General features: G+C 42.5%; 1 long non-coding RNA gene across 3 annotated transcripts; it reads right to left on the reverse strand.

The window, feature by feature from the left end:
* Nucleotides 1-6,618: 6,618 nt before the first annotated feature.
* Nucleotides 6,619-25,164, reverse strand: LOC119240066 (uncharacterized). Of its 3 annotated transcripts, none has more exons than XR_005124066.2 (6): nt 24,902-25,164; nt 23,057-23,164; nt 8,525-8,574; nt 8,315-8,395; nt 8,089-8,205; nt 6,619-7,168 (listed from the first exon to the last, which is right to left on the reverse strand). It is a non-coding gene; the product is annotated as an uncharacterized LOC119240066 (long non-coding RNA). The 3 variants fall into 3 exon arrangements; XR_008551161.1 differs by having other exon boundaries at nt 23,057-23,176; XR_005124067.2 differs by lacking the exon at nt 23,057-23,164.
* Between the last annotated feature and the right edge of the window lie 926 nt (nt 25,165-26,090).

Raw genomic sequence — 26,090 nt, forward strand, 5'->3', positions numbered from 1 at the left:
CTGGAAGAAGCTTCCTGTGAGCTCCAGCAAGAGGGGCTGATTTGGCTGCTAAGATATGGAGAGAACAATGGGGGAGGGCTGCTGGGGCCAGGAGGAAAGGCAGAATTGTTTTTCTGAAAGATTCCGAGAAAAAGGGAGGGTGGGAGCAGGTTCAAGGTCAGAGAGATGAGAAAGCAAATGAATGTATTTGGAAGGAAAGAAGAGGCTGTGGGTGTAGCTGTGATCTGAGAGTTTGAGTGCGTGAGTGCGTGGTACACGTGTGAATACGGTTTCTCCCGCCAGTTGTACACTGAGATCCATTGCACAAGGGGGTGTGTGTGCATGAAGTGGGTGGGTGTCAGAGAAAGAGCTTGAGAAGGAGTGTGTAGTGAAAGATTGGATTTGTGTGCAGGTGTCCTGTGGGCACACAGAAAAAAATAGGATAGGGCCATGGGAAGGTATTAACTGCTCCCCGCCTGTTGCTGTCGTCAGACCATACACCCAGTTTCTCCATCGGCCTTTTTAATGGACTGCTGAGGCAAATGTGTGGCTCTGTACCCATCAGAACTGACGGTATTGAGGTGGACAGCCCTGGGGCTCTGCTTCCCCCCTGCAGTTCATCATGTCTGAATTAAAAAGGGAATTGTTTGGACAAGCCTGTTAAGTGAATGTTTTTCCAGCATTGGTGGGAGAGCTTAAGGAGCTCCTGTTGGACAGAAACAGCATCTGACCACCTTGGGCTATGCTGGGAGAGAAAATTTATATAACAGCATCCACATAGCTTCTCTCCTTTGCTTCCTTGGCTTCATGCATTCAGATTGGTTTAAGGCATCTGTCCAACCCTCTGCCTGGGTTGATCTCACCCTGCATCTGTTTCCTAAATTGTCCCCAGTCCTTACGACTTGTTAGGACATGAATTTGAGTCTGTTTCAGCAAGATTCCGAATGAGCATGTCTTCACCTGTGTGTGTGTGCATGCGTGTGTGTGTGCATGCATGCATGTGTGCATACATGAGTATGTGTGTGTGCAGACAGCATTAAGGAAAAAGGACTCCTAACTGTGGAAACTCTCCCGGCAGCCATGATTATGGGAAATAGTTGAATTAAAATTGTCTGCACGAGTTTGATGCACCTCTCTGTCGAAGCTACCCTGAGCCACAGGAATCCCAGCTCCTGGAATATTCCCAGTTATCTCATTCCCAGTGTATTTCGAGCAGAATGCACCAGGGGTTACCCCACAAAGATGTAAGAATTGTCCTGAGTTTTTGTTATATAGGAAAAGAAAAAGTCATGTTGTAGATAGCTTGGGGTTTGTATATTGAGAAGGGGCAGAGGCAGCTCAGGGGGTGCGGGTGAGATCCAGCTGCTCAAACAAGGGGGGAAAGTGCTGGAATCCATGGTGCCTTGGAGCAAGTCTCCCTGCAGCTGACTGACAGGGGGCATCTGGACACCTCAGCTGCAGAGTGGTGTGGGAAAAGCTGGTACAGGACTGAAGGGAACCTTCTCTGCCAGGAGAGAAGGTCGGGCCAAGAAGGAGCGGTATCATGTGGCCAAAAGTATTCCTGGGTTCTGCTTGCTCCATTAACTCTGCAGAGGAAGGGCGTCGGGCCCAGCCAGTGCAGGTGTGAACACTCAAGTCATCACTCGGAAAATTGGGTCCTGAAGGCAGGAGCTGCCAGCTGCTCCATGATGTGCTTTGCCGCCTTCCAAGTTCAGGCTGTGCCCGGCAGCCTGACCCGCTCCCCTTTCCAGGCTGCCCTCAACCCCTGCTGCTGTCCCCTTCCCACCAGTCCTTTGCAGCTTCCCATGTAATTTGCTGGGAGCAAGCCTCATAAAGTTTGATCCTACTTGCTAGGACTGCGTGGACGAGTGCAACGAGCTCATGTTTCTGGCAGTGGAGTATGAGGGTTAATGTGCGACCCAGAGGGAGCTGACTGCCTGGGCGTTTTTCAGGAATGGGAGGCAATTTAACAGCCTTCAGGCTTTCAAAGTGTCAGGAAAATAAAACCTGCCTCCTCTGGGTGGGCTAGATGTGCCTGCTCTCTAAATTCTTATGGTGTGTCAGGTCCCTTTTCCATGAGCAACCCCTCTCTTTTCTGCCCCTTGTCCTGGGACCTTCAAACCTTTATAAAACAAAACCTAGTTGTCATATCATCCCCTTGAACCACTGGGCCCACCTAGGGGTTCACTGTCTCTTTGGTCACAATCCATGCTGCCAACTTTCCTACTTCCCTTCCCATCATGTTAGTCACACCCTGCCTCTTCCTTCTCTACCTGATCTCCTTACCGCCCCTCCTTCCTCCTCTTCATTTCCCCTGCCTCTTCTCTCTCCTTCCTTGCCTTTCTCCCCTCCCTATTATCCTTTATACTTCCCTAAACCTCTGCCATGTGGCTTATTGGCTTGGCATCTCTGTGTTGCGTGGACAGATGGACAGAGACCAGAGCAGTGAAGTGGGCAATTTCCCAAGGTGAACTAAAAAGCTTTGCTCTTGATCCTTCCAATCCAACCCAAAGCACTTATCAATTTAACCAACATGTGGGGAGCCCTGTGATTTGCAATCTCCGTGTTGAACATGGGACTCTTTCTACTCCACACTTGGATCCCCCTGGAGTACTACAACCGGTACTACTGATGTTTTTACCCAACCATCTTTTGCAAATACTATTGCTAATGACTACATTTGCAAGCTCATTAAATAATCCCCCATTTATTATTCATTCAGATATACAGCTTTATTGGGCATCTTCTATGTGCTGATCATCATGTTAATCGTTGGAGATACGAAGTTCCCTTCATGGGACTCATAAAAATCCCTGGAAGAGCTGGGTCACAAGATGTTTGGTGACTAGGCTCAAGTTACAGAGCTAATGAGTGGGCAGCTCGGATTATTTCAGTTAGATATAAATGCTCATTCATCAGCATGGTTTCTCAAACTCGGCTCTACATTGGAATCAGCTGGAAAATTAAACTATATATATTGACATCTGGGTTCCACTCCCAGAGATTCTGATTTCATTTACATGGGATACAGGCTCAAGATTTCACAAAGTGCCCCAAGTGATTATTTTTAAAAAAGACTTATTTATTTATGCATACATGAACTGGGGTACAGGCCAGAGTTGTGGGGGATGGTGAGAGGATTCACCAGAGACAGAGTGGGAACAGAACAGGCAGACTGACTGAAATGCTAATGGGCCACAAAGAGCCACAGTCAAGGGCACTTTGTAACCAGACCAGCTGGTATTGTGTTTAGTGGTTCACATGTTCATTTGCACACAAATGAAGCTTGTTTCTTCTGTCAGGCTAAAGACAAGTTTTGGGGCACAGCTGTGTCTCCTGCATTTTCTATATGACCCATAAGCTTATCACAATATTGAATGCAGCATCAAGAGACACTAAATACTTGTTGGATTATTCCAAATAGTATAGCAAATTGGAGGGTGGGGGTTGGTGGCCCAGGAGCTCCCAGGCCCTCCCTCAGTGCTGTGGGTCTAAGCCTTTTCTCTGATCCCTCTGAAAAACACCTCACAACAAAATACTTCTCCTTTAAACTTCAAAGAAGCTTCTTTACCCTCTCTCAATTTCCTCACTTTTATAATTTACAGAATTCTTTGCTCTAGGAAATCTCTCCCTAAGTGTACTACCTTCCAAATTGCCTACAGGTGCCAGGTTGACTTTTCTCCCTTTCAAAGCTGCCACTAGCTCAAGGAGGATCCACCCAGGCTTTCTTCTCCTCTCCCCACCTCTGCCCACGCTATGGACCAAGGAGAAGCCTTCAAAGGAAGATGGCCATGCAAGTTGCTCCTACATTGTGAGAGTCCTCCCCAGAATCACCATTCACAGCAATTTCATGGCAACATCAGTCCCTTCTGGCAGGCACCTCAAAACTCTCCGACCTCTTCCCAATACCCCAGCCCAAAGCTGTGTCTAAGTTTTCAGTATTCTAACACAGGACCATGATTGGTGCCAATTTCTGTCTTAATCTGCCCAGGTTACTGTAACAGATACTGTAGACTGTGTGACCTAAACAACAGAAATGTATTTCTCACAGTTCTGGAGGTTGGGGAGTCTGAGATAAAGGTGCCTGCAGATACTGTTCAGTGAGGGCTCTCTTGGAGGCATCAGTTTTCTTGTTGTGACCTCATAAGGGAGAAAGATCTCATGGCTCTTCCTCTTTCTCTAAGGGCATTCATCCCATCCCATCCTTTATTTTTTTTTTTTTTAAGATTTATTTATTTATTTATACAAGCACTGGGTATAGTCAGAAGCATGGGAGGGTGAGAGAATTCACCAGAGCCAGAGCGGGGAGCAAAACAGGCAGACTGACGAAGTACACTGCTGAGGGGAGCAGCAGGCGCAGCAGAAGAGATCTGCGCGCCATGTGGGAACCGCACCAGGGGCCTGGGATCGAACCAGCACTGCAGAGGCTTGGGCAGCTTCACAGCCCAGCACTCAACCACTGCGCCACCAGGGGAGGCCCACCATCCCATCCTTTTCCATAACCTAAATGAACCCCAATGAATTGCCTGAAGAGAATTACAGCTTCAACGTATAAATTTTGGGGTACATAAACATTTGGTCTATAGTACTCTGCATCTCTATTTGGAGGGGGGGGATTCCACTACTTCAGACTCAAAGGATGATCTGTGAGCAACGCAATTCACCCCAAACAGCTCTTGGTTCTAGGAAAATGCAGTGTTTTAGTTACAACTCCTGAAATGTAAAGATGTGAAAAATGGGGTTAGGTAAGGTAGGACCTTAGAGAAGGTAGGATTAGGGAAGGTGGAATATTTTAAGAAGCTTCTGGAAAGGACTCATTCATTCATTCAATTAGTCAGTGGATTAACATTTATTGAGTCCTTTAAAGCAAATGCTGTTTCTAGGCAGAGATGAACTAGGCATAAACTGCCTCCAGGAGCCCCCGGTTTAAAGGGGGAGAAAGACATGAGTGAAGTGTCACCATCCCCATAGAGCACAGAGTAGAATTTCTGTTCCAGTACAATGGGTCAGAAGTGGCGTTGCTAGGGAGGATTTCCAGGAGAAAGTGAGCTGAGAGGTTAGATTTGAAGAGATGCAAATGTTGGCTGAGTGAGTGGGCTTAGGATACAGTCACCCCTCCTGTGAGCAAGCAGAGCTGTATCTGGTGAGCATAGGGTGCAGAGAGCTGTGGAGGAGGGACAGCAAGAAGAGGAAGAGGAAGCAGGCAAATCAGGAAAGGAAAGGCCTCATGTGATGTCTGGGGGTCCGAGCTTCAGTCTGATCACCTGTCACATCCCTAGACCTAGGGCAGTAACTGGCCAGTCTCTGCTACCAGCTCCCTCCCGCCACTAAAAGTTCAGACAAATCAATAAAATTTGAGGACAAAAAAGGTGATTGGATATGCAAATTGTGGTAAAGCTCTCCAGTGCAGTACTACTCAGTAATAATTTTAAAAATACATGTTGATATAAATAAAGTCTATTAAAAATTGTTGAGGTACAACAGTGTATTTCGGTCGTCTGCCTGTTCTGCTCCCCGCTTTGCCTTTGGTGAATCCTCTCACCCTCCCATGCCTTCACCTGTACTCCAGCTCTTATATAAAAATAAATAAATCTTTAAAAAATTATTGGGGTAATGATGGCTTACAACACTGTATGTTTTAGGGATATAGGTTCACATCTCTACAAATGTATGTTATCCAACCATCCACCCCTCCCAAAGCACCAGTAGTCTGAGAGTTAGCATCTTTGCAGCTTATGTTCATGAGAAAGCTGACCTCCTGATTTTTTATAGTACTTACCAAGTACCATTTTTTTTTTCATTTAAAGCTTCCTTTCGTTTCATCTTTTTTTTTACCTCAAATATAAATTAAATAGAATTTTAGACCTCAAGAAATATAATTTTATCAATAAATAAAATAATCATGTTCCATAAAAAAAAAAAAATTTGAAGGTTATGAAGGTAGTAGCTTCACATGGAACTGCTCAGTTGGTTGGCAGACCTTCTGCAAAGAAGCTCTCAGGTTCCAGCTTCAAGAACATTCCTCCATTGTGTTTAGCTAGTGTGCCATAAAATTCATAGGCAATTTCTAGTTGGGAGTTATATTTTCTTTGAGAACTGCAGTTATGCCAGCAGTAGAGCCACATTTTAAACAATACAGATTCCCCCTCGCCTGAAAAATAAAGAAAATCTATATTCCCAAAGGCATCTGCCATATCTACTTTCTATTGATGTCAGAGATTTTTATGGATGAACTGATCCATGGCTTTTTTCCTTAATACCCACCCAAAACGTGGGTGAGTTATTTTTCCATCTGCTGCTGCGACTTCAACAAGTCATTTACTCCCAAGTCCCTTCTTAGATGAATGAGTGCCAAAAACCTTCAAAGCTGGGGCCAGAAAAGACCCCATTGAAAATACCTTTGTTTGCTTTTAAAACCATAGCAGGAGTCTCTGGAAAACCCATGTTCTGTTTGCTGAAGGGCCCTGAGTTGCCAATAAGCTGAGTTTGCAGAAGCCCTGAGGGAATCCTGTTGTGTCCTCATCATACACTCTGGACAGCACCGCTCTCTCATTTCTGGATATATCTCTATATGTTTATATATTTATGAGAACGCTGATGAGCTTTTGGAAAAAATGCAACAATTTTATTTCTGTTTATTCTGGATAACCTTTTATTAACCTGATTTTTCCAAGTACAATGGAGACTTCAATCTCTGTCACAAGACAGTCATTTTCAAGTATAACACAAGGAAATGGTAAAAGAGTAAAGAAAGGATTTGTGGGAAGGAAAAACCAAGCTCATGTGAAGCTGCAGACATTTCAAGATTGTGTCCTCATGACAACTAGGGAGGCAGGCAAAATCATCCCCATTTCATAAGGAGGATATAGAAATTTAGATAATTTGAGTATTTTGCCCAAGATCACAAAGTAGGAAGAAGCAGGTCTGGGTTCTACAGGTCTACACACAGGGCAGGCTTCTAATTATTATCTGTGGATTTGAAATTCCACATGCAAAATTAGCTGGGGGAAGAGAAGGTTTCTCTGATTAATTTGTGGAGTGATTAATGAGGGATGTAAAATTTGATAAAAAAGAAGATACCATCAGATTTGTTAAGTGCTTCTCTACCTTACAAACCCTTCTTCAGCTCTTATAAAAGGACCAGGCAAAGTGTGGATTTTACAAGCTCTTGGCCACCAGTGCATACAACCTATGAAAAAAAAAAAAAACAATAAACAGCAGCTTGACAGAATTATTTAATGTATTAGCCACAGACTAGGAGAGGAACCCAGTCTCCCAAATCTACATCAGAGTCATCAACATACTTCAAAATCCATACGGATTTCCTAAGTCTACTGTATCATCATTTCTGGAAATGGGCCATGGGACCTGTATTTTAAACAAATTCCCCAGATAACTTTTCCTGACTCCCAAGTTTATAAGCCCTTGTAATTTTCCTTCCTTCTTCCCTCCCTCCCTCTTTACCTCCCTCTCTCTTTCTTTCCCCTCTCTCCTCTTTATACATGGACTTTGTGAATTGGAAGACCTAGTTCCTCCTGTTCACCAAGGTGATACTGTCCTAAGAACTTGCTAATCTATCAGTGTTTTCTCATCTAAAAAAATGTGCTAGAAGGGAGACTAGAAAATGTTCTTCATTCTCATTTTAAACAAACTTTACCATTAGCTGTTCCTGTTCTCTAACCGTGACTTCTCTTTATTCCATGTTTTTCATTTTCTTATCATTGTGATAGAGAATATATGATCATCTTCCCTCGTGTAATAACAGTCCCTATAATAAAAGCAACTCTTAAATCTTCAGAATCCTTTACCTCAGACTGAAACTCTGTCCTTTTAGCTTCAGAATTATGAAATATTTTTAGACTGAGGCACTTCTTAGTTGTGGACCCTGAGGACAACATCACAGAAGCTCCAAAGATATATTTTTCCAATGTGACATATTTTGAATAAATATTATTAAAGATTTGAACTGATTTCACTTCAAAATGGAAATATACATTTTCAGTTTTTCTTGTTGCCTTACATTTTATTTTAAAATTTTCACCTAAAATTAGAAGGTATATAAAAGCTGACACAATCATTTTTGAAATCACTGATCACAATGATACTTACACAAATCAATGAAAATGATCAGCCTTCTTTCACCCTTGCTCAGTCAAGTTTCATAGCAACTTATGATCATGGGGAAAAGGTTGTTCAACAGCTTTCTAGTAGTTTTCTTTTTTCCTTCTATAAAAGACAGTATCAGTAAAATGTAGAAAACCATCCTCTCTTCTTCCTATTCTTGCATCTCACCTCCCACCCCCCACAAAAGAAAAACTATTTTTTTTCCAAATACCTTGGAGGAAATTCCAGTTTGGGCTTAAAAAGATGATTCATGTTGTATTTTTTTCATGACATGAAAGATCATAGAAATGCCCTAGGGAAAAAAAAAAAGAAACAACAGTTTGGGAGATATGACAAGGTTAACAGAAGGGCACAGGGGTCCCCATACAGAGTCAAGTCACTGCCACTCCTCTCCCAGCACTTGGCTAATATTTGTACTCACTTATTCTGTGACACTTCTGGTACCTTTGGGAGCTTGAAGCTTTCTTGGCTCTATAGAAGAATAATTGTAAGCTTTAGAGTTTGTTAGACATATGCAGTAGGGCTAGATTCAGTCAATACCCAGGCAGATTCTAACTTTTGAATCTAGCCAAAAAGGGAATGACTAGCTGTTCTTTATTTCCTTTTGTTCTACCTTCTTGTCTTGACTTGTAGAAAAAAAATAAAACATTTAGAAATAGTCGATGAAAGATAAAATTACTTGAGAAGGTGTTGGGGGCATACACTCTTCCTTTCTGGCTCTGTCAGAGGACTTGGTAGGCAGAATTATTGAGCAAAGAAACCCTGGGCTCCCCGAGGAAAAGGAAGGGTTGACATTAACACTAACACGTGGGACTGGCACAGAGTCGGTGCCTGTTGGCAGGATCTATGTGCAGCACGGTGCTTTATGACCTGTAGATGCCACTCTTCCCATTGCCAGCCCACTCTGTCTGGGAAAGACCATTCTGCCTGATGTCCTAAATGTCACTTACAAAAGAGCCCTTTTGTTTCTAAAGGATCTTTTCCTTACTCAAGGCGTTTGGCTGCCAATGCATAAAATCTACAAAGAAAAACAAGCCATTCCTGGGCAAGACATCAATGGCAGCACCTTCCTCTGGCTCAGGGGATCAGGGTAGGAAAGGAAGACAAGAGAGAGATGGCCAACTCCTGTCCATCACAGCCAAAAAACAAATGTGGTTTGCAGATGCCTTGGACAGCAGTGGACATTTGGCTCTGAAGAGCCCCCATTTGTTTCACAGTCAACCTCACATATAGTCTGAGGGAAGCAAGCAAATGCTCTCTCTTCTGCCCAGCCCTAACTGGAGCACAGACACACTGTCAGCTGAACAGATAGGATGTCCCACTTTCCACCACAGAAAACTTCAGGATGCAGAAATGATCAAACATCCCTTCGAACAGGAATTCTTCTTTGAGAACCACCATTATAAAATCTTTGCAGAAAGAGATGGATAATTCAAAAACAGTTTCTTCAAAGTAAGACATCAATCAAAATCATCACTATTCCATTGGGACCTAGAGTGTCAATCAGATCACGACAGCACAAGATGTGTCCTCGGCTTCTTGAGAGTGGAAACTGGTGGGGTGCTGTCTGTGGCATATCCTGCATGACGAGACGCACTGTCCTGAATCTACAGAGGTGCAGGTCCTCAGAAATATACTCATGAGGTGCCCCCAGAGTGGGGTCTAATAACACAAAGTTTTCCCTTATCTCCTTCACATTTTGTTTGTTTGGCATCCCTGATTCCTCATCTTGCCTTCTTCACCTTCTGCATCGCTGTTGTTTATGAGCTGACTCTCCCTCCTTCAACCTGACCTTGTTGGGTCCTGAGGAGATTCCCAGGGGTCCTAACTTTCCCATTGGTTTTCTACCAGCCTAAATGGAGCTGAGTTAGTAATGGCTGGCAGCAACAGTATGTAGTGTCCTTCCCAGGTGGCACTTTTTCTTTAAAAGCTTCTGTTATTTGCCATCTGAAGAAATGTCCGTGTTGACTATGCCAACTATGGGATAGGCCCATGGGGCCCCTGTACTGGTCGTGATCAGGCGTTCAGTTTTCAACAAAGACTCCTAGATTCTGAAAATTTTTGTTCAGAAGAGGATCCCCGTCTGCAATTCCTTCTTTCGGTCCAACTCAGCGAATGTTTTGCTATTGGTAACAGAACCACATGCTCCATAAATCACTGACCTCGGTACTAAAGCATTTTCTCTAAGGTACTTTTTGGTGAAAATGAGACTCAACTATACATGAAACAGTCACAAAGCAGTAGGACAAAGCTCATAAGCAGGCACTAAACTCTGAAGCAGAGCTGACAACACATAGCAGTTCCAACAAGGAAAAACCAATATAGATGATGGTTTTAGAGGCTTTGGCATTTTCGGTTAGCGGGGCGAAGGAAAAGCTGTTCAGTGTATGGGAAAGGTGCTCAGCTATAGTAAAAGTCAGAGCTAACCTAAAAATGATGCCCTGAGCCACTGAGTGAAAGGCTGCCTCTTTTAAATGTTGCTTTTCCTCATCAGAAGACTACCGAAGTGTAGGTGTGGCAAGATGCCCCTTGGCCATGCAGAAGCAGTCAACACAGGCAGTGCTGAGGATGTTACACTGGTTCTCCAGGCACAGCATGTGACCATAGCTGTCAAACACTTGGGAAGGGAGACATTTCTAAATGATCAAGTGCCCAAGGGCCAGGGTTCAATCCTGAGTAGTCAGTTAACTTTGCCTGTTTCACTCTGTGGGCATGTGGTGTTAATGCTGGACCAGCTGTTTCATGTTAGCCTTAAGAGGCCTGGATAAGAAATAAACAGTATGATAAATCTGCCACCACTATTTTCAAAAATCCAGTTTAATACCAGTCACAGCTACTGATACTGCATTAGAGATCTCAGTTGTTGTTGTTGTTTTTCCTGTTTGTCATTGTATTTATAGGGTACATCATTAAAATATACTCATAGTAGCAGTACAACATAGTGGCTGAGTGTAGCTAAAAGTAAATTGCCTGAATTAAAAAGATACCTCTGCCCCTTAGCTACGTGACTTTGGACAAACTACTTAATGTCATTGTGCCTCATATTTTTTTAATTTGAAAACTAGGGATGATGATAAAAACAATACTTCCATAGGATTATTTTGAGGAATAAATGAGATAGTATATTAAAAGAGATCCTGGAAATGTATTGGGTGTGCCATAAATAGTAATTCGTCATTATAACAATGTTCTTGGATCTTGGAGGGCATCTACTTAAATATTACAATTTTCAACTAAGGATACTGAATTTTTGAGCGGTAAAGTGACTTTCTGAAGGTCATTAGACTAGTGGATACTATATCTCCGGACCCGGACTTATAGAAGAAAAAATGACATTTATGTGTTACCTTCACCATTAACAAAGCACGTTCCAACACATTATCCTCCAAACACTCCCTGTTATACATGTTGCCTCTCCAAACTGAATTGCTGAGGCATTTTTCAGGCACCCAAGTATAAGAGTTCCACAGGGAATGATGCTCGGTAGGTTCTGGAAAGAGGTGCTTGTGTAATGAGATGTGGGAAGGGCAGAGGGAGGGCAGGTCCCAGCAGTGTGCAGACAAATGTGAGGCCTTCGGTGCTGTGGCAAAGTTACATTCTATTATTAATTTGATGCTGTGTTAAATTAGCCATTTTTATGAGCAGCAGAAACAATTTCTTCAGGGAGAGCATGCTATAGTCTGAGTCTAACTGTCCCAACAGGCTGTTGAGATGGTGCCTATTTCTTTTGATGATTAGGAACGAGAAGCTGTAATAATGCCAGGTCTGCTGCACTTCTTTCTTGAAGAATTGGGTCTGGCCTTGGGAAATAATAACTGTCCTGCCTTTGGTCACTTGAAGCCTACCTCTCCTAGCTTTGTCCCTTGTGTGAGTCATCAGAAGATGGTCTCTCAATAACAATCTGGAATGCCAAGGTCATCCACTTGAGTGAGTCCTTTTGACTGTGTGCCTATCTGTACAGGCCTCCAATTCCTTTTTTTTTTTTTTTTTGAAGCAAGATGAAAGAGAGGATGGTTTATTAGAATCTCTCTGGCCTTGGTCTCTGAGGGAGACCAGAGAGTTTTATTTTTAAGTCACCTGGATTGATGGGATGACATCAAATGTACATTTATATTAAAAAAAAAATAGCCTGGGGGCCCTCCCTGGTGGCAGCCACTGCAGCACCAATTATATCCCCTGCCAGCCAGGGAACTACCCACATGGTGCAGCAGACCTCTGCTGTCTCACCTGCTGCTCCCCTCAGCAGTGTATTTCAGTCATCTGCCTGTTCAGCTCCCTACTCCCTCTGGTGAATCCTCTCACTGCCCCCGCCCCACACTTCTGGTGTATACCCTAGATCTTATATGCATAACTAAATAAATCTTTTTCAAAAAAAAAAAAAAACAACAACAATAGCCTGATGGCATATACATGTTAGGGACAGAATTACTGGAGACAATAGATATTAAAAGGCTAACTTTGGGTGTGGGAATTGTGTATGAGGACCACAGTAGGAGTGTAGGAGAGTTGTATGCAGTAAGAAGACTTGAAGCATTTTGCTACAGGAAGAACAATTTAAAATATTTCTGTTTTTCTTATGATTTGTTATTAAAATCTATTAACAAATCATTAGAATTCTTTTGAAAAACAGTGAAGGAATCAGGATTGAAGTATAATCTGGTGAAGACAAGACATGAGTAACTCTCCCAGCAGGCTGTTGAGATGGTACCTATTTCTCTTGATGAGGAGGAGAGGGAATGGTGGAAAGCATTCTACATGGTTGGTGGAAAGCAGAGGGCAGGAAGGAAGTTGAGTAAAAAATGTGCTGAGGTACCCAGTAAAAACCTGAACAAAATTCCTCTTTCTACTATTAACAAGTTAATAGGTAATGCCATCCTTCGACTCCCCTAGTTTTAGAGATATTTTTCTTCTTTTCTTCACTAGGTTTGTGTATTTTGTCCTCCCAAAATTCCTAAGTTGAAGTCTTAACCTCCAACATGACTGTATATGAAGACACAGACTTTAGGGAGGTAATTAAGGTTAAATGAGGTTATAAGAACAGCCCTGATCCAGTAGGACTGGTGTTCTTATAAAAAAGAGGGAGAGACAGAGGGTTCTCTCTCCCTGCATGAGCACAGTGCAAAGGCCATGTGAGGACATGGTGAGGAGGTAACTGTCTACAAGTCAGGAAGAAAGGTCTTAGCAGAAATTCCCTCTGCAGGGTGCTTGATCTTGGACTTCCAGCCTCCAGAACTGTGAGAAAATAAGTTTATTTAAGCCACATATTCTGTACTATTTTGTGATGACAGCCCAGACTAACTAATACAATGTGTTGTTCTGTTAAAAGAACACTCTCTTATGCACTATTGAACTTGGCTTTATATTAAATTTTCCTTGGTGCTTTTTTACCTAGAGTGCTGTACCAGTCAGTTCCCCTTCCTTTCCTGAAAATATAATCCCTTTCATAAGACTACTTAGCTATTAGACAGCTGCTTTTCAAATGTGCTGTGGTTCTACTGACCTTCAATGTTTTTGTTCGAATGTACTCAGGGGAGCAGAACCAGTAGGAGAAAAATATGCGTACATGTATATGCATGTGTGTGCACTTATGCATGGGTGTATGTGTGCATGTATATATATATATCAGTGCATGTATTACATGCATGCAATGCATATGTATATGGGCAAGGTGTGTGCACATGTATTTCTATGCACAGCTGTGCATTTGTCCACACGCATGTGGGTATTTGTGTACATTTGTATGTGTGTGCATGTATGTGTTAATATAAATCTGTTTATATGTATGTATGTGAATGATTTATTACAGGGAATAGGCTTATGCAACCATGACTTCATAATCCTGAAATCCAGGGCCAGGGCAGCTAAGCTAGAAGTAAAGGGAGGGAGCATGCAGCTCCAGCTGCTGCTTCATGCCAACAAGGCCAGTCAGCAGATACACAATGAGGACAGTGTGGAGATCCCAGAATGCAACAAAGTTTTGCAGTTTTTATTCTCTGTTGCTCAGCATCTTGATATTCAGGGAGGGCTAAGTCTTTCTTTAAAGGGCCTCCACCTAATTAAGTCAGGCCCATCGAAGATAATCTCTGTTTTGATTAATTCAAAATCAACTGATTTGGGACTTTAATTACATTTGCAAAATCCCTTCACTGCAGCATCTAGACTAGTGTTTGATTAAATAACTTGGAGAAGGTGTGTGTGTATTACAAAATGGCTACCACCTTCTCTTTGACACTCTGATTCTCCGGAAAGAATCTCTTTTGTAGTCCACCCTGATCGGAAACATATTGAAAGGGAATTCTTGGGAATATCATTTAGTTTAGTCAAGCTGATATGTCACAAAGACATCACAGTTTTCAGTGCTTATGTGTGTCCTTCTACTTCACTCTCATGCTTCTGTCCCATAACATATTTAGGGTGGTTTGTCAAAAAAGAAAAAAGTCTTTCTTTAATTCATTGCAAAGATTTGCAGGCTTCAGAAAGACATATTTTCTTCTTCCATTTTTCCTTTAGTTGTCTTCCTTGAATTTAAAATCTGTGCAAACTCACCATGTTAGTCTTTGGCTTTGTTTGCTGGAATTCAGAAGGAATGAAGGAAGGGGAGGGAGCCAGAGAGGGAGACTCTTTTCTGTATGGTCTGCTTTGTTGCAGTCCTACCAATTACACACTGGTGTTGAACAATGATTTCACCACTTCCAAACTCTGATGTTGGATCAACCTATTCCTTCTGCAAGGCTCGAAGAAGAGCCACCTTAGGATTGTTCTGAAGGTTAAATGACTGAATACATTATATATTGCCAGCATATAGTAAAATTTGGATAAATGATAACATATCCTAATCATTACCAGTTCAATATTCTTGTTATGATTTTCTCAATATCTTTAGAAACGATCATAGAATAAGGCCTTTACCTAAACCCAGAGCTCAGAATTTATGTCAGTTGACCTGTTCCTCAGCCCGAGAGTTATCTCAAGTTTCTAGTGACTTTAAGACATCGACTCAGAGGGACTTCTGATTGATAACAGCCCGTCATCATTTTCTCAGAGATATTGCCTATAGCATTAGCAGCAGTAATGATAAATAGAATAATGATAATTCCATAAAACCTCAACATGTGCTAAAGGATCCAACAGCAATCTGAACAGCATGAGAGAAAGTTTCTTCCTACCAATTAATGGGAAGCCAAGTCTAATTTGCCACCTGCATAGCACTTTTGAACCTGTCAGGGAAAAAGGAAACCAGTGAACCTTCATCTTGTCACCAGACTTCTTGGGGACTGCTCTCTAAAGCAAATGAAAATAGCATTCATTAGAGTAAAAAATAGAAAGCCTGTCTCAGCCCCCGTGTGCCTTTCTTGGCTGGAAGCAAAGTCCCTCTTTGTCAGCAAAGAGGTGGCTCCAAAAGCCCACTGGACCTGTGCACTCACCTCTGGATGCTGGAGAGCAATTTCTTTAAAGTCTTATGAAAAGTTTAGAGTGTTAGGTCATTAGTTCTTCCGAGCCTATGAGTCAAGGGATATAAAAAGAATTCCTCTATTTCCGAATCCTAAACCTGAGAAAATGCTCGGAAAGCTAAGATGGGTTCTAAGTAAAGGAGGCAGGACATCTGACAGGGGTTTTCTTCAACACTCCTTAATCATCTGGAGTTACAGTGCAAATGTGCACGCAAGCTATTGTGAGTGATTTCTTGTTAAAAGAAACAAACCATATATTCCTCCTAGATATTTTTTCCTTCTGACTTATTTCACTGAGCATAATCCCTTCTAGCTCCATCCATGTTGTTGCAAATGGCATTCGTTTATCTGAACACAAGGGACAATGGTGATGGTGTACGGGGTGAATTTGTAGTGGAAATCCTATGCGGACTACACCTGAGAAAAGAAAGCAAACATTGTAAAGAAATAAATTAATTAAAGAAACAAACTAACCAAACCACAAAACCCCTTCTGGTAATATTTACTAACACTTCAAAATTGCTGAATTTCTTTCCATTTGGCATTTTGCTTACAATTATGATTGCAGCCACTAGATGAAGGTGTTAAAAATGTGGAATTTAACCTTGGTTCATTCAGTGACTCATCAACACAGGAAATACTTAGCAGGCCTGTGATGGGCCGGGCGCATTGCAAGGCAAAGCTACTTACATCCTGGCAATTTTGCCTTAGATGGAAATCAACATATATTTATTGCTACTTTTATATAGAAACTTTATCCCATCAAGTTTTAATTTATTGATGATGAAGTTAATCAGAAAGAACAGGCTCTTATAGAACATTTCTCACAAATTATGATAATATAATTCTCATCTTATCCTCACCCTTGATTAAAATTACCTCCTTCCTTTGTTATCAACTCCGAATCCTGCTCTGCTGAGCTGGCACATCACTTTGGAGGCCTGTTGCCACCAAGCCCCCTGAGGGCTTTTCTTGGCTGCCAGGGATCTAAGGGACTTTCCCCATTAATTCTAGTTATTAATGATCTACTCGTCCTATTAGAGATGAGAATTCTGGAGCTCAGTAATAACCCAGTGCCTCTCTGTCCTCTTCTTACCCTGTCACACAGTGAGGAAGGGGCTGGGCAAATAGACCAAAGCCAAGGACCAAAGTCATTGAGCCAAAATCTGAGGCATTGTCTGTGTCTCTTGTGAGGTTTTCGGTTCATAGCATGGGAGTCAGAGCTGGGGGCTGCTCTGAGAAGGCCTGGAGTATGGGGCTTACAGCAGCTCTAGCTCAGGCTCTGCAGATACTTAGAATCTTACTCCCTGGGAATTCCACAGGACAGAGTCAGTGTGTAAGGACAGACTGCTGAGTCCTGATTGTGTCTCAAATTGTCGTTTTACTAGCGACCTAGCTTCTTTTGAATTAGAGGGACAGATTTCATCATCTTTTAAATCTCTGGGTCTCAGCTCTCTTCTCTCTAATACCCCCATGTCTCCTCCTATAGGCTAGACTGACGCAGGAGAGAGTACAAAATGCTTCATAACAGCGCCTCAAGACTGCTTCCTCTGCAATTACAGTAATTTTCATAAATATATAGGAAATGTATATTTTTTCTGAGAAGTCCTTCAAATTTGTGATTATTTGTAATCAGCGCCATCAGGTTGCCCCTAGCAGCAGCTCTAGCTTAAGCACCTCATCAGATGTACTTTCTCCTTTCAAGACCTGTTTCCTAAAAGCCTGTATCTATAACCACAGAACATTTCCCAAATCCATTTATAACCAGTGAATTTAATAAACATAAATAAATGGGACACAAATTATACAGGTCAAACTGTCATCATAGGGGCATTTTATTGGACCTAGCCTAGAGATCTATCTGTCCATCCATCTGTGGGTCTATCTACCTGTCAAGGGACAGGTACATTTATAGATATGTCAATATGTACACATACAATAATAATATGTAATTACATGTGTAGTATATATATAATACATAAGGCAATATAAACATTGCCTTTACCTGTCTATAATACTGGACATAATATAGGATATAACATAGACATAATATCACCATACTCAGTTCAAAAGATATTAGTTTGGAAAAATATAAATTCAGGTAAAATAGGAAAAGATAGTTGAAAATGTTTGCCACATTTTTTTTTTTTTCTAAATGCAGCACATGTTCACAGTCAGTAGTTGAGAACTTTCTTAGACTTCTTGGGCATCACTAGATGAACCTTATGAGCTCATTCCACACTAGCTCCCATTTAAGCCTCTGGGCTACCAGGCCCTAGGTAGCTGAGGGTTAGAAGAAACCAAAGAATGCAGTCTACCGCAGACCACTCCTTGTAGCTCTCTAGATAAGTGACTTGCTAGTGCACCTCAAAATAAGCTTGTCTACCAGCCTCCCCACTTAGATCTGCATCTGAAATTTATCCCATGGAGTCTTCCCAGTGAGAAGAATGTCATCCTAAAGAGAAAAGAAAAAAAAGAAAAGCAGAAAAGAAGGCCCCTCTCCCAAACCCACCAATCACATCACAAACAGTTCTCCCCCAGTTTAAATGGCAATCCCTTTGTTTGGAGACTTGATGCCCAAATTGGTAGTTCCTCCACAATGGCTGCTTAGGTTGTGCCTAACTGTGTTTGAGCTAGAGAAGGCAAAAAGGAAGAAATGAGATACTGCAGTGGGATGGAAAGGACCTTCCCCTATGACCTCTGATGGAAGAAAACCTCACCAACACTTTTCCTTTCAGATGGTGCCAACCAACATCACCTATCAGCGTTTGCAGCAGAAATGGGTGAGGTGAAGTTCTCTTTCAGTTAAGGTCACAATTATGGCGAACTTGGACTTTTTTTTTTTAAAAGATTTATTTATTTAAGCATACAAGAACTGGGGTACAGGCCAGAGGTGTGGGGGGTGAGAGAATTCACCAGAGACAAAATGGGGAGCAGAACAGGCAGATCTACTGAAATATACTGCTGAGGGGAGCAGTGGATGAGTCAGGAGAGGTCTGCTGCGCCATGTGGGTAACTCCCTGGCCAGGGATCTAACTTGTGCTTCAGTGGCTGCTGATAGCTTCATGGGCTGCATCTTAACTCCTTGCGCCACCAGGGAGGCCCACGAACTTGTATTTCTAAGGGGAAATTTAGCTAATGTCCTGGCTGATTCCTAGGTGTTCTAATTCATACTTCTGTGGTATATGCAGACCGGTATGTAACTGGCCCACATTTATTTCCTGTCCTTTCACTGGTATGTAAACCTAATTGATTGCTTTAGTATCTATCTACAGCATCTGGATCCATTAGAGAACTTCATTTTTTGCTGTTTGACTTACTGATTAGTAAGGTTAAGGACAGAGCTATTCAATATTGTTGAGTTCAAGTCAATGAGAAAAGTCACCTCTTCTCAATTTCATCCAAAACTTTTGTTCTTCCCTATACATTGTTGTTGTTGCTGGGAAACAACCTGTACTGAAGGGAAAAATAATCTTAGTTCGGATGAAAAGAGCCCTTGATCCTTTGGGAAAGCAGACTGGGCTCGGTCTGAATCACATATGGTGAAATCCTGCTTAGCCAGTGTTTCCAGTTATGTCCCCTAGGATCCATTAGCAGTGGATTTCTTGGCATTTGTGGCTGGCAGAAATGAGATCACCCAGGCCCAACTAGCTCCAGTCCCCTGAGGTTTGAATTTCAGAAGAGGCAGGCTGCAGACCTTTCTCTGGTTACTGTTAGGGAACAGCTCCCATACCTACAGAGCTGTAGTCATCCAATCACAAATCACCTTTTGGTATCCATTGGAGACTGCCTTCAGTGAGACAACTATAGTTATTTTTTTAAACATTTTAATTTTGTTAAGATATGCATGGTTCAAAAAGTTCAAATGGTTCTATGGGAGTCCACTGCCTCAACCCCAGCTCCTTACTCCCCAGAGAGAACTGTTTTTAATTATTTAATCCTTCCGTAGGTAGTTAGCTCAATAACTTTAAATAACATGCTTACGCTGCTGGTTTTTCTATTTTAGACGTAATCTATCGATTTTCCTACTCTGAAAAATTAAAATCTGGCTCTCTGGTGTATACACATGCATTTGCCCACACGCAATTTTCTTTTCCCCTATCCTCCCACTATAGTTACATCAGTTTTCACTGGGCCAGTATGCACTGGTTTCTTATTGTGAGGTCATAAAATGATGCCTGCACTGCTGAATCTTGTGGAGCACTATGATTTTTTTCCTTCTACAATTTTTCTCCTAAAGGAAATTATTTTCTTTTCACTCAGCTATACATGCAACTGTCATTCACTCATCCCCAAACCAGATCTCTTCTCGATGACTTTAAGACACTTGGTGATTGGTGTTACCCTTCCTGTCCTGCTATTCGATGGTTACTCTCTGGGTCTGCCTCAGCTGCCCTTTTGGAGTCTTCTTTGGCTAGAGTCACCTACTTTCCCCTGTCTTGGGTCCCCTGGATTCCTAGATCCCATTTATCTCACTTGCTTGATTTCCTCTCATATCTTCCTGTAGTTTTCTAGAAAAGGTGCATGGATTAGATTTGATATCCAGAAAAAAAATATTTTTTTCTGTTCCCATATAGTGAGGATAGCTATAGTTTTCTCTCCAAATCTTGAAGTCATCTATCCTTGTTTTTCTAGTTTCCTAAGTGACTATTGAGAAGATCTCAGATGGTTTAAATCCCAAGTTTTTATTTTTAATCTTATTTTTTTTTCCCTCAATGGAAAGCATTTAGGAGTTTCTCATTTTCCCAGCATCCTGATATTTCACAATGCTGTGCCTGGACATCCTTTTTCCTTCTATTTTTTTCCCTTTTTTGTGTAGAAGAACTGAGATGTAGGCCAGAGGTGGGGGCACAGGGGAAGAGAGAGGAGAGTGGGGAGCAGAACAGACAGATTTACTGAAATATACTGCTAAGGGGAGCAGCAGGCAAGACATGAGAGGTATGCTGTGCCAATATGTGGATTACCTCTCTGGCCAGGGATAGAACTCAGACTCTGACAGCGAGAGCACTGATACTAACCCCTAGGCCACAAAGGAGGCCCTCCATTTTCCTTCTAAAAAGTGAGATCTTTCAGTTCTGGGAAATGCTCTCAAACTACTTCTCTTATAGTTTCTTATAGTTTCCTCCCATTGTTATTCTCTTTTTTTTCTGATGGACCTGATAGGTTAACCTTACAGAGGGTTGTTCAGAGGAGTGGACTCTTTATTGTTTGTTTTTCTATATTCTCTCCAATTCTCTTTCCTTTTTTTTTTTTAAGATTAATTTATTTATGCATGTAAAAGCTGGGGTATAGACAGATGCAGGGGGTGAGAAGACTCATCAGAGACAGAGTAAGGAGCAGAACAGGCAGATGTACTGAAATACACTACTGAGGGGAGCAGCGGACGAGACAGGAGAGGTCTGCTGCTCCATGTGGGTCACCAGCTTGGCAGGGGATTGAACTCACACTGCAGTGGCTGTGGATAGCTTCATTTTACTGTGTTTTAACCCCTTGCACCACCAGGGAGGCCCCTCCAATTCTTTCTTGCACTCTCTCTATTGTGCTTTCTGGAATATTTCCTCAACTTCATTTTGTTCAGTAGTGAATACTTCATTTTTGAAGTTATGGTTTAAATTCCCAGTAACTCTTTTTGGTTCCTTGTGTGTTCCTTTTAATGGCCTTTGACTGGCTTCAGAGCATCATCCTTTGAATATGAGAAGCTTCAACATGAAGAAGCAGATTGACTGCCTGGGTACAAACAGCTGCGCACCTGTGTCACCAGCTGTGTGATATTTGACATTACACTTGAACTCTCTGCACCTAAATTTCCTCAACTCTAAAATGGATTAATAGCATGCCCCTTCATTCATACTACCAACCAACCCCGAGGCTTCACTGAGTTACTAGAACACTTGAAACAGTGCCTAACAGATCATGAGTATACTCTCATGTCAACATGTTCATGGCTGCCATAATTTCTCACATCTTTCTGAAGATATTAATTACAGGGGTTTTTCTTGAAAATCTTTTTTCTGCTTCTGGCTTTGCCTCTGCATATTTTCCCTCTTTTTTTAGTCTTTCTTTCACAGCAGAGGCTTCCTTCAAGTATGTCATGCTATTTTAACAGTGAGGAATTCAAATGCTGATTGGATGGTCAGTCTATTTGCAGCTGTCTGGTGGACAGGCATTTAATCTGCTGGACATTTCGTGATAACAATCCCAAATAGTGTGGGGGTTGCAATGCTTAGTCTCTTGCCTGGGGGTCCAAACCTAGCAGTCAGAGTTCTTGGAACTGAGTAAGGGGTCCAAGTCCTCCCATGCACTACACCAACCTTCCAACCTTATGTTTTCACCATAAGCTGCTGTGTCTGCAGGACCTCATATCCCAGAGCTGAAGGCCTTCTTCTGAGACTACACAGCTGGCCCTCCACCAGGGATGGGTTGACAGCTGCCTTTTTTTTTTTTCCAGAAAATAGAGGCAATCTCAGGACCTATCTGCTGCTCTGCTATTTATGTAGATATTCAATAAATATTTTCAGCCGTGTCTACATTCCCCATTCCAGAAGTATTATTGCTACAATGCCTGGGCTTTTCTGGCCTTCTAGGGTCCAGATCTGCTTTCTCCTGGACTTCTCCTCTAGAAGCCTATAGGCTCAGCTTTCTTTGATATGCTAAGTTTATTGCCATTTGCTTGACTACTCTTGTGCTAAACTTTTGTGATCATTTCCTCATTTATTTTTTCCTTCCCCTTATGGATGTGCAGCTTAAAAAAAAATCTTTTATTGTATTTTTGTGGAGTTTCAGAATGATACAGATACACAGGTGTGTTTATCTTACATTCTTTACAATTATATTTCTCACTGCATTTCTAGTGATTCTGGGTTCTGCCCAGTGAACCATAAATAATGAGGTCCTCAATCCAGATAATTAATAGAGTCCCTCAGTCTGTGAAAAGGCTGCTGCAGGTCATCACTAAGGGATCTGAGCTTTGAGTCTTGAGAGATTTCTCTGATCTGCCAGGAGGCTTTAGGAGTGTGATCAGCGCCTCATCTTTGTGGACTGCCTTGCCAGGCCAGGTTAGCAGGTGTTTTCCAGTGACTGCACTTTGTTGAAAGGGCACCAGACAGTTGAAATCTCTGACCTCAGTGCCTTCCCTTGTGAAGAAAACATGTCTCTGCTTCTAAGATTTGTGTCTGGCTTAGAAATTATAAATTGTAAAGCTCTGTAAAAATAAAGGGAAGTGTTCTATTTTAGTTGCCCCCCCCACAAGTATATCAGTCTGTGTGCACTTATTTCACAGCACAAATCACATTTGAGTTAAATTTATATTTGCCTGCCCTTCTCCTGTATTAGGCTGACTGGCTTCTAGGCAGTGTATTGCCCATGATTTACTCAGCTTGGTATCTTCAAGTTCTAGCACTGAACTTGGCACACAGTAGGTGTTCACTAAAATGTTGGCTGAGTAAAGAGGAGACCGAGCTTACACCAAAATTAAGCAATAATCTTGACTTCTATAGTCGTACCTTCTAAGCAACCACGTAGTAGTGAGAGGACCTACTCCCGTGACTGTGTAGACCCATTTTTCATAGACTGAGCTGCCGCAGGCTAGTTGACATGCTGGCCTTGAATACCTAGGGGCAGACCTGAAAAATTATACTCTTGCTAAGCCTGACTCCACATCCTATTACCCATCCCTTGAGCCATATGTTTAGCAACTTAACATTTAATAAATACAGCAGCAGAATCCGATTATAGCCAGCCCGGTGATAGTTAAACTCGATTGCCAAAGAAATAGAGTTAGAATCCTGAATTGTTTTTATGTATTGCAATGGGCAATTGGAATGCCTGTTCCATATGGCACTGACTCTGTTGGTGGATTGCACAGCCCGTTCCCCATCAGATGGTCCCATTTTGGGTCAGTGGTGATGACAAGGAACAATGTGTGGAGGCAGGTGATCCCCAAGGGGGTCCATTAGTTTTCAGTGTTTCACCTCCACCGCTGTCCCACTGCAGACCAATGGACTTTGGCACAATTGGGCTTGCGTCCTTACATTTTTAATGGGCACATTGGTATTTATGATGCTGGCCCCATCCAGGGCTTTGGAAAGGCAGAGACAATGGCGGGAAGAGAATAAATGCCTCGTATAAAGGTTAGCGGAGATTGTTTTCATGCTTCCCAAGGCAGGGGCGGGTTCTTTTATCTGCACCAGCTCACCTGCTTCCAGCTGTCACGGTTCTGAGGAGCATCCCCCAGGCTGCTGGCTACTCAGCCAGGGGAGGGGTGGCCTGCTGCTGAGTCTCCAGAGTGACATTTCCCTTCCCTGACCACTCTGCCAACCCCCAGAATGCCTTCTCCTTCCTTCGCAAGGCTGCCTGGGGAGTGCTTGCCATCCTTTGCCCTGACAGGAGAAAATGGCTTCCTCTCCCATCATTGAATGGAAATTATAGAAACTTTCTTAAAGATGTTTCTCCCTGGCTCCCCTGCTCAGCTTATTAATAAAGCAATTCTGCAGTTTCTGGGGGGAAATGGCCTGGTATGAGGCTAAGGTCACTTTTTGAAAAAAGGACTCCACACCTCTCTCTGTGCCCCTTGCAAAGACCTTTGTGAATGCTTTTAGAGTCGTTCACAGGGAAGCTGGCTTGGGCACATTATGAATATCAATCGAGTTCACAGCACTATTCTCCCTGTCATAAAGGAGACGTCCTACAATCTCCACCAGCAGAGACAGTAAATTCGCTCCCTCCCGGCCTTTTCCCTTCCTTGTCAGGAGGAGTCAGCTCGAGAGGAACATGGGCAGTCTAGCTCTTAGTAATTACTCTGAAACCTTGCCTCAGGAGCCAGTGGCCACATTTTTGTGCCTGTCACGTGTCCTTCATGGATTTCTTCTTTGCCTTTCTCGCTTCTTGCTCTCTGTATTTTTTTTTCAAGAATTCACAGGCAGGCCAACCTGCACAGGGACATTGAAATGGCATGGGGCCCTCCTTCCTCAGTGGTGAGGACCAAGTTCTTTGGCCTCTACAGGAAGGCCGGATACCTTAGAGCTGGAGTTCACAAATGTCTTGAAGTCATAGAACCTTCTTATTTAAAAATAAAATTAGGACTCCTGGTCTAAGCAGTAAAGTCTTAATGGCCTATATAAGGCAAATGGCAATAAAGCAAAACAAGAGCTGCTTTATAGCCAGCCGTTCATGTGAAAGAGGTGTGTAAAATAATGATAATAGTCATAACAACAAGCAGATATTAGGGAAGGAAGACTGGAAAATGGTCTCTGTAATAAATGCATCTTTCCCATTTATGTCTCTCTATGTAACTTCTACCAAACAAGCGTGGTATATTATACTTCCTGGATGAGGTGAACCACACTGACCTTCTGCCTCCTTTCTTGACTTGAACTTGATTGTGCAAAGTTACACGGTAAGGGCAGGCCTGCCATCTGGAACTTGCTAAAAGAAGGAAGTTGGTCTCTGCCTTCTACTAGGTTAATCTCTTGCATAAATGCCACAAATTCTCTGCTGTAGTTGGATGCTGTTAATCAACAGAGGCCCATAGGCCATTTTCCAAGTCTTGGTCACTTCAGAAGAACCATCTCAGACAAAGACTCTTGCACAGGTGTGTCTTGAAATCTAAAGAGAAGCCTAAAGAGATTCTAGAATGCCCAGAATGCCTGTTCTAGAATGTCTCTAGGGTGTTGGGGTTATTGATGGTTTTGACCACATGGCAGTGGCTAGGTGCTAGACAAGACAGTACCCCTATAGTCATGACTTCCAACCAGCTAGTACCAGTGAGAGGACCTACCCCCAATGAACACCCCAAGAACTCCTTTGGCAGCAAGATTATCTAAGTTATGTTTATATACCTCTTGACTTTTCTCTTTTGTTATCCCCAGCCTTCAGCAAAGTCTGTTTTAAATATCCCCCCTGGTCTCAGCTGTGCTACAGAGTTGGCAGGGCAGGATCCCGGCTCATGTTTGGTCAGAACATTAAATGGGAGCATCTCTGTCCCCAGATGAGCAGCAGTGGCCCTAGTAATTAACAAAATATTTCCCTCAGGCTGCATTTTCCAAAGTGGGTTGCACACACTGTGAATTCTGTTTGGATATTAATAAGCCTTGTAGGGGAAAGAAAGCCAAGGTCAACCAGGTTGGGGAATGTGGAGTCAAACAACCTAAACAGGTTGGCATCAAGCAAGATATCTCAAGGCATTTGTACTACTTTCCTGTGGCTGCTCTTACAAATTAACACAAACATGGTGACTTGCATTCTCTCAACTACTGGAGGCCAGAAGTCTGAAGTCATTATCACTGGGCTAGAATCGAGGTGTGGACACGAGCTCTCATGGAAAGTTCATTCCTCGCTGCTTAGCTCCAGGTGGTGGTCCATACTTCTTTTTTTTTTAATATTTATGTATTTATTTCTGCATATAAGAACTGGAGTACAGGCCAGAGGTGTGGGGGGGTGAGAGGATTCACCAGAGACAGAGGGGGGAACAGAACAGGCCGATTGACTGAAATACACTGCTGAGGGGAGCAGCAAGCGAGTCATTGAAGGTCTGCTATG

The sequence above is a fragment of the Talpa occidentalis genome, unplaced genomic scaffold (genome assembly GCF_014898055.3).
Source record: "Talpa occidentalis isolate TD23 unplaced genomic scaffold, MPIMG_talOcc4v2.1 talOcc4.12, whole genome shotgun sequence".
Classification (NCBI taxonomy): Eukaryota; Metazoa; Chordata; class Mammalia; order Eulipotyphla; family Talpidae; genus Talpa; species Talpa occidentalis.